The sequence below is a fragment of the Haemaphysalis longicornis genome, unplaced genomic scaffold, assembly GCF_048455015.1.
Source record: "Haemaphysalis longicornis isolate Haplotype H1 unplaced genomic scaffold, Haemaphysalis longicornis Haplotype H1 scaffold_3, whole genome shotgun sequence".
Classification (NCBI taxonomy): Eukaryota; Metazoa; Arthropoda; class Arachnida; order Ixodida; family Ixodidae; genus Haemaphysalis; species Haemaphysalis longicornis.
In genome coordinates this window covers 99,990,281-99,999,769 of record NW_027526335.1, presented here as the reverse complement: position 1 = coordinate 99,999,769, position 9,489 = coordinate 99,990,281, and positions in this window count along the sequence as shown.

Sequence of the window (9,489 nt, the reverse complement as noted above, 5' to 3'; positions counted from 1 at the left end):
TCGTCCTTTCAGAAGCCCTCCCAAAATAAAAAATTGGCCGCGTATCTGCTCCTTTCGTTGCAAATGTCGACCAAAGACGGTTTCGACTTTTGCCAAGTAAATGCCAAGTAAAAAAAACTTGGCTGCAGCCTAGCTGGACGCCATGGAGGAGAGGGGGGCACAACATAGGCGTTGCTTTTTTTAACTTGGGATATCAATTAAAGTTTCGCAAATCACGCGAAAACGCACTAAATATAGATGTTTAAGAAAGATCATATCCCACCTGTCGCGTGAAGCCATCTACTAGGCCGCCATTTACCCGCACCCATGTGGTACGACACCCCGGTCATGCACGATTTCTCGCGGTCCCTTAAATGTAGTATTATCGGGGTTCCACTATACAAAGGACACTAGAGAACAAGACCCAAAGAATTCGATTGTCGCCTGCACGCAGGGTTGGTGCAGCTCTAACGAAATATCGCACCGTACTCCTGCCATTTTTCCCGCATTGCCTCTACACCCAGCGAATGTTCTCTCCGCATTAGGGACTGCTGGGTTAATATTTACGCTCCAATCCTTTGCCGATTTCATAGTTTTCATCTCTGTTTCTACGATTAGGAGGCTGGCCAATCACCCTTGAGATGAAGAAATCAGAGAGGCCGTGGTTACGTTAAGAGGAACGCATTTATTCTGAAAAAGCATTATGATAACTAAAAAAAATGGAACGTGCAGGCGGTGACTTTTTTTCTTCTTCACGTCTTCTTCGTCGCCTCTTTCTTGTTTTCTTTATATTCCCGCCCGCGAAATTTAATTGTAACATCCGTCTGTGAAGTGCAAAACCTGTCCTGGTCTCCTGGTTAACTGTCTGTCAGGGGTCCTCAGCCAAACATGTCTGGACAAGCCCGTCCCTGCCGGAAAATTACCCTTCAACCTTGCACAGCTTCCAATTGGCTCGGTGTGACTTCTCCCCTAATAAAACTATGTCCCCTTCCTTTATCGCTGTGTTCGCCAAGAGTTTCAAGATTTGCGCTTCTTAACTCTGCTAGGTATTCCTGCTGTCATCTTAGCAACCACGCTGCTGTTCTTTCTTGGGACTTCTTCCAGATACCTTTCAAGTCTGGTGCAGGCGGATGTGTGCACTTGGTGAAGGCTTTGTCTACCTCGTCTGACGTCGGCCGGGGTAATTGGCAGGGGTTAGTTGGTCTCGACGTAGACGTATCTGAGCGGCCTGTTGTTGAATACCTCCCTCTTCGGCTTCCACAACAATTGTGCGGAGTTTTTGTTCTGTCATAAGCCGTGTTCTAATCGTCTGTATGATAGATTACTTAAAACAATTCTTATCAGCTTCACAAAATTCTCCCCACCATGGTGTTAAGTCGGCTAAGTACTTGCACTTGATCTGAAGTTTTTCTCTTTGCAGATGCACTTTTATAGTCCTCACCGGTATTTTATTGGCTTTCTTTTCCGACCACATAAATGATCTTGCATTATCGCTGTAGGTAGTCTTTCACATGTCTCTTCTGGCCCCGAATCTTCTAAATGCAGTATAAAACACTTCGGAAGGTGTGCTGTTCATCAGCTCAAGATGTACCGCCCCTGTCACCAAGCATGTGAAAATGATGATGTACATCTTTTGCTCAGTACGTCCTCTTTCCTCTCCAGCATACAGTGGCCCAGCGAAATCGACTTGTATGACTTCAAAATGACTTAATTGCGTTGTTTTTTCAGCTGTCAGTGGCGCCATTTTATGAGTCTTCTGTCGAGCGTTAAAGCTCCTGCATATAATGTACGCCCTAATGATCATTCGGACTAACTGCCGGCATAAACATCCCAGAACTTTGTTCGTAATCTGCTCGGCATTCCACGGACGCCGCCATGAATTGTTGTCTGATGATGCACATACCATACCAAAATCTCGGAAAACTTAATATTTTTCGAAAGCACCATTGGCTGTTTTTCGCCGTAGCTCATGTCGCTTCGTTCGAGCCGTACGTTCACTCTGATTATGCTTTCACTTCCCGTGGAAACTTCGAGGCCATGTAAATGGGATGCGCCTTTTCTTCCCGTCGCGACTGACGTAAGATGGCGCTTGAGCTCTTTTTCTCTTGCCTGATGAGAAACAATGAGCCTGATGAGATTCAGCCTTGTTGAGTTCTGCTGCTGTCACTGGACCTGGTGTCTTCTCTTTTCCGAGATTCTTAGCATTACGTAGCCCCCATGTCGTGACCTTTAGTATCATCCTGTAAAACCCGCACCGGCTCAATTCAATAAGTTTTTATTCATCATTTCACGACGTAAGCCTCCAATTCTCCATGTTCGCGACCTCCTTTCCTTCCACAACGTTTATCCGCGCATCACATGCCGATACGACGAGATCCTATAACCCAAGCTGGACCTTTCCTCCAGGCATCTGAAGAAAGCAGTTGTTTCATTTTTGTCCTTCACGTCATTAGGTCGGCACGGTTTTCCTCACTTTTTACTTAGCCCCATGGGTTTTCACTTGATTTCCTTTTGATTTCTTTTACGCGATTTCGAACAAAAATGTTCTTGGTTTTGCCTGACTTGACCCAGCAAATCACTACTTAGACCCTGTCCAGAACTTGACGTCTTTTATTTTGCCAACGAAATTGTCGGCGATGCATTTAACTAACTTCACTGCGACCATTGTTGCCAAGAGTTCTGCTTTTGCAAGTGTTATGTCATTAAACGTTGTTACTGTTCCTTTACTCATTGGAATCTTGGTGTTCTTGCTTCCATCAGTGTATGTGGTGACAAGATATGCCGATGCTCCGCATTGTCTTGGGCTTGCATCCGAAAATACGTGCAGAGTGGATGACTCCTCCCCCTTTCATTCGAAGTGGGAGCATCTTGGTAACAAAAACCCGTCCAGAAACTCCAGCTCTGAAATACACTCCATACAAGATGTTCTATATCCATCTGGTAAACGCTCACCTCAGCTGAATGACTCTTTTTAAACATGGTGTGATTGCAGCTTTGCTCGAATGAAAAAAGATGTCGATATTCCTAGGAGCCCGTATAATCTGGTGGTGGCTGGTAAAAACTGACGCTTCGTTATCGCTGTCACATATACCTCCGAATGCCAGCCCGTACTAGGAAAGCCGATTTTGTCCCCTGTGAAGTTCCATTTCATTCCCAGCAATGTAGTTCTTCATTCTTTTCTCAGTTGCCGGTCTGGGTCTTCGCCCTTTTTTGTCAAAGACACCTCGTAGAGTTGGGTCGTTAGATGTACAGTTTCTTAAATTCATGCCGGCTGCAGCAAATATATCTCGCGCTTGGTAGTACATGGTTCGTGCTGTTGACACCTCTTTCGCATCTAGCAACACATCATCGGCGTAAATTGCTTTCTTTAGTTTATCCACTGTGCTTGGGAACTTCTCTCTTACGGCACCTAGATGGCAATAAATAGCTGCAACTAAAAGAAAACTACTGGGCTTCATGCCGAATATGACTCTCATCATATTCTAGGTCTCAGTTGTCAGGAACTCTGAGTCTTTTTTGGTAGCTCCTTCCACCACAAGAAGCGAAGTGCGTCCCGATCTTTCTCGTGTATGGCTATTTGAAGGAAAGATTTCTCCATGTTAGCGCCGTCACTATTTTGTGTTGTCTGAAATTCATCAACACGGACCCGAAGTGACGGTTAAGGTTTGATCCAGTTTCTATGTTGTCATTTGACTACCGGCCTGCCGTACGGTTCACAGACGCATCAAACGCGATTCGAATCTTTGTAGTCGCTCTGTCCTCTTTTTACAGTCTGATGTGCCGTGCAGTAAGCGATAATTTTAAATGCAGAACATTTCAGTAACTCACGATGTCACCCGGGTTGACGTCCGTCGTAGACCGCACCGTCGTTGCCCGCACCCCTCCCCCTACACTATATAAAAAAAATACTATCCGGCGCCTGGTTTCGATCCCTCGACCCTGCGGGCGGAACGCAATGTATATGGTGCTCTACCCACTGCGCCACAAAGCCGACACAGAATGAGAGGCTACGAACCCGCCTTATATCCTTGACTCATTCAAACTACTGTCAAGAAGCTGCTGATACAACGCATTCACTACCACCAACTCCCCAAACACTAAACGTTAACGCAATACACCCACCCCCTATGCGACGCATTCACTAGAGTCCCCCTCGCGGGGAGATGGGCCCAATTTTTTTTTGTTCTCTCGCTGTCTTCTGTGTTCAATTTCTCAGATAATCCCGATTCTGTATTCTGCCGTGCTGCCTTATGGCATGCTTGAAGGTTTTTGAGGTCCTTAAGTAGCTGTTTGGTTACCTGTAAAAATCTTTTTTCGGCGATGGACTTGTTTTCGTCGAGCGTGACGTGTTCCTTTCAGGGAAGCCTGACTTCGTAACGTCCGTCTTTGCAGGCCGTGGTGCCTTCGATGCACTAATGTACTCCATCATTGTCTGTTATCTTGGTGGGAGCTCAGTTGTCGCTGATGGCTATTGATTCTAGTTCTTAAAACCTTTCAACTTCGTTGTTTATATCTTCCTTCGTAGCGGTTACCTTCAGCACCATCACTGTTCGGAAACTCTTGATTGAGCACAAAATTGTGCTCTTCCATGTAACGTTCACCCTAAAATAGTCTCCGTGGCAGTTACTTTATCTTGAAGGCGTTTTGTTCGTCCCGTAACGATCTCCCAACAATAATCCACTCGGACGAGGAACGACTTTGCAAATGGGGCCCTTCGCTCATGAGACTGCATCAGATCATCTGCTAATGTCAGACCTAGAGCTTTCATTTTCTGCATTACTCTTTTGGGTGGTGATGGCAATGTGTCTTTAGAAATGACGTCTATTTCCACTGTTTGAATCATAATCCCTTCTTCTCACAGGATGCTCCCACAACCCTCATTTCCAGTTCTTTATTGCCGCCACCGAATGACACAACGGCGAGCCTCTCCGTCTTTTTTTCCTTGCATCCTAATATTCGCAACAAGCTTTGAAGGATGAGAGATCGTTGGCTCCCGGTGACAAGTATTATTCATGCATCGTAGCCCGTTTTCTTCCCTTGCGTTCAAGATACAGCCGTTTGGAGCAAGAGGCACAAAAAGGTGTTTGTTGCGCGTGCATATTTCACGACCGACTGGCTGCATCTTGGCCGGACTCTTTCTGGTCCTTAGGCATTGTCTCTTCATCGCTCCGACCTCGGTCGAGTTTTCTGGAACGGCACATCGACGTGGCGTGTCTTCCTTTGCAGATCTTGCAGCAAACGATGGTTCGGCAAATTCGCGCCATATGGCTGAGTCTGTGCGTCAGAAGCATCGGTTTTCCCATTGAAGCACAGCCGTCTCATTCTGCGTAATGGTTCGCAGGCAATGTCCTGCATAATGTCCTTGTTTTTCGAAGAATACGCACTTTTTGTACTTGATGCTCTGGAAGCTTGACATCCTGGACGTAAGTGTGACGTTCTCCCTGGGCGCCGGATGGTCTTCCGCTTGTTTGTTGCCTCGGTCGTCGAATTCTCCTTCTCTGTGGCAGATGTGAATGCGCGGAAAATATGTCTCTGGATTGTGTGAAAGGTGACGTCTAATGCGGATAGCTATGGTCCCGTCGCGTTGTTTGTTTCAAGGCGACGGGATCATAGCTATCGGCCTCCGACACCAGCGTTCCCACAATCTAGAGACTGTTAGATTTTCTGCGAATTTACATCAGCAGCAGAGAAAGAGAATTTGACGACCGAAGCAACAACCAAGCGGAAAACCATCGCGCACCTAGGACAAACGTCCGACCCACGTCCAGGGTGTCAAGCTTAAAGTTTTCATCTTGATCTTAATCTGTGATTTCAGCTTCATTGTAGACTTCATCTTGAAGTCCACCGTTATATCGGTAGGCAAACCTTTCTTTATCAATGCCAGTAGTATGGGCGCGCGGTTTTCCAGTTTGACTCCCAATAAGTATAACCCTCGTTTGTTGAGCTGCACCTCGTTATAAAGTCGCTTGACTCCGATGAGATCTTTATCGCCGCTGACAGCTTCGAGACTTGTAAGCTCCTAGATATAGAGCTCTCACAGGTTCTTCTCCCTGAAGAAGGCTTCCCACAACAGTTCTATGGCGTGCTCATAATTCTCTTCTGAAAACTGCAACTTTGCAACAAGTGACGCAGCTTCCCCAGTTAACGATGCTGGCAAGTAATTGAATATTTGCGTTTTCGGCATACCTTTTCTGTCGCGTATTGCAGTCTCAAATCGATTCCAAAATCGAAGTCATAGCTTTCTTGTTCAGTCAAACGTGATAATTTCCAGCCTTGATAGCGTTATACATCACTTAGTTTTGGGCGGTTAGTACCTTGCATTTCAATATTGGTGTTATTTTCTTGAGCACGACGGCCTGTTCGGGAACTTAGCTCGTATTCTCGAGTTTAAGTCTCTAAAATCTTCATTTCATATTCTAGAACTCTTTCTAAATCAGTTTCTGCATTCTCTGCCGTCAAAACTTGCTCTATTTGGTTGTCCACATGTTTTAGAGCCTCCGAGATTCCTCCACATGATTACGTACCGTTACCAACGTGCTCCGATCAACTTTCGTCGCAAGCTTCAGATCAACCTCATTCATAAGGGTGGTAGCCTGCTCTCGCAGCACTTTGCGCTTCTTCGCGAGTATTTTTCTGTTCATGTTTCTACCGAATACTTCACTGAGACCTCGCCTGATTTTTTGATCCTGCGATGCTACTCCACGGCCTTGATCCTTCCCGCGACGCTTCTCCGATCAAAGCTGAATTCCGACCAGTCCGTTCACGCCGACGGGGCTGACCGCGTAGATGACGTAGTTTTCACCGTTTCCTGGTCGCGGCACCTTTGAGACACAGGAATCGCAGAGGCCGTGGTGTCGTTAAGGTTGGTTGGTCGGTTGGTCGGTGGGTCGGTGGGTCGGTGGGTCGGTGGGTCGGTCGGTCGGTCGGTCGGTCGGTTGGTCAGCCGGTTGGTCGGTCGGTTGGTCGGTTGGTCGTTCGGTGGGTCGGTCGGTTGTCGGTCGGTTGGTTGGTCGGTTGGTCGGTCGGTCGGTGGGTCGGTCGGTCGGTCGGTCGGTCAATCGATCGGTTGGTCGGTCGGTTGGTCGGTCGGTTGGTTGGTAGATTGGTCGGTCGGTCGGTCGGTTGGTCGGTCGATTGTTCGGTTGATCGGTTGGTTGGTTGGTTGGTTGGTTGCGTCAGGCCATGGCACATACCCACGCGGGTGATATGCCAAGAAGCTTTCTACCTAATCAGGATGTGACCTGTAATATTTTTGATTCCAAAATTTCGAAAAAAGAAATACGCAACAGAATCTTTTTATACTATGAAACCATAGTCAGAAATAAAAATGAAATAAATGTGAACGCGTGGCTGGCTAGCAGGAAAACCGGCCTGTCGCCGCAACATAAGAGTGAAGGGCGGACACAACATCCCTGTGGGAAACTCCTAGGGCGGAAGCGCCTAGCGACAGAATCTCGAAAGTAAATAGAGGAAGGTGGAGGCCCAGAGGTTCACTCCAGGTGCGTGCGCTGGATGGGGAGAAGCTGTGGAAATTAAAAGGGAAATGTTCTATATTTTGCAGTTTGTCGCAGAAAGGGCATTGTGGAAATGGAGCCGGACCAAACTTTTAAAAATAAAAATTTAATGGGGAATTTCGCATTGAAGTTTAGTGGTTCCTATCGCGCATAGCCTTGATTCACAAAACATCGGCTTCCATGCACGACGAAGGTGGCTATATTTTCTAAAAGAGAGAAGGGCGCCTTGCCGATGTAGAAGTTGTAGTAGTCTGTAGAAGTTGTAAACATCTGAATCTCGCCCCCAATAGAAAGCTATCATTTGGACATTGCACGACCACAAGGCCACAAAGAGACATACTGGCTAATTGATCAGCCACTTCATTGTACGAGATTCCTGCATGTCCTGGAACCAACCCTAATCTAACCTCACAAAGCTTATGAGAAAAACATGACCGGAATGAGCAGGTAATTGAAGAATCTGTTTCGGATGTTAATGCGGAACACACAACGAGAGAGTCAGAAAGAATGACAACATGCGAAAATCTATGCTGGAGTTTTTGAAGAGCGAAAATCATTGCCAATAATTCAGCCCGGAAAATGGGAGTGTAATCAGGTAACCTAATTGAAAACGACCAATCGAAGGGCTGGGAGAATATTCCGACTCCAGCCTTCTCATCGCTTTGTGAGGCATTGGTAGCAATGACGATGTAGGAATGAAGGGTTAACAAATGGTCCTCCAGCAATCCATTGAGGATTCGACCAGGCAACGTCTTTGCATTCGGGGGGAAGATATTATCAAAATTTATTTCCACAATTGACACACTCATACAAGTAAGGAGAGCCGAAAAAGGTGTGCGTGAAGTTGCTGAAGGCATGACTGTACTAGATCCATCTGGGGGCTCTGGAACCACAGCCAGTGAATGCCTTGAAAAAGATCAGGCCTCAGACGGAAAATGAACTGTGTGTCGTGCAGTTGGGACTCGAACAATTTTATAAAAGTTAATACGGTCAATAATTCAAATATATACTTCAGTGGAGAAAACCGTGCCTAAAAGTGTAAAATAGGCACTAGCGACATATTTTCGTAATGCCAAGCATAATCGCAAAGCCATTCTCTCAACTAGAAACAGGGTAGGTAATTTATACACTCCACAACCAGAAAATAGGGCGCAGCCAAACACTAATACCGGGCGAACTTAACTCCAATATATCATTAACAGTGTGTCTCTACGCAACCCGAATTTTTAAATGCGGAGCATTTCTTAGGCTCGCGATGTCACTCGTCGATGTTGTCGGCGCCGTCCACACGCTCACTGCGCATGCGCGTCGCGTCGAGGCGCAGGTGTGCGTCTCTCCCCCGTACCCTCCTCGCTCTCAACAACAGGTGCGGCGGTGCGCGAGGAGCGCGTGTACCTCGTGCGCTCTGTCACTCTCAACAACAGCTGCGGCGGTGCGGGGGGAGCGGTCTGTGCGCGCATGCGTCGTAGCTACCCGGGCACTGCGTCGCGGTCAACAGTAACGGCGGCAGGGCGTGTACACGTGATAACGGCGTGGTGGGTGCGTGGAAAGTTCGCGCGCTTGTGTACAGAAGTGTGCGCATGCGCGTCTCTCCCCCGTACTCCTCTCCCTCGAACGCGGGCGGTGTGTATATAAGCGGCGGAGCGCGCGTTCGGAATTCAGTCAAGGGTGTCTTTGATTGGCTTTCGCTTGACTTGACGCTTTGCTTCACGGCACCAAGCAATAAAGACAGACTAACTTTACACTCCTTGCCTTCGCTTCTCCTTCATTCAATAAATAAGAATAATAAAGACGAAATAACAATTAAGCATTCCCAAACCATACCCAATTACGCAACATTCACGCGATACCCCCACCACTCTGCGACGCATTTACTCGAGTTCCCCCCGTGGGAAGATGCGCGCGGGTTTTTTGTTACATAGCGTGCGGAGGACGCCTGTAGCTCGTTCCCCTTTTGCCGCAACATGTTTACTATGAGGATGCCATGTAAGCTTGT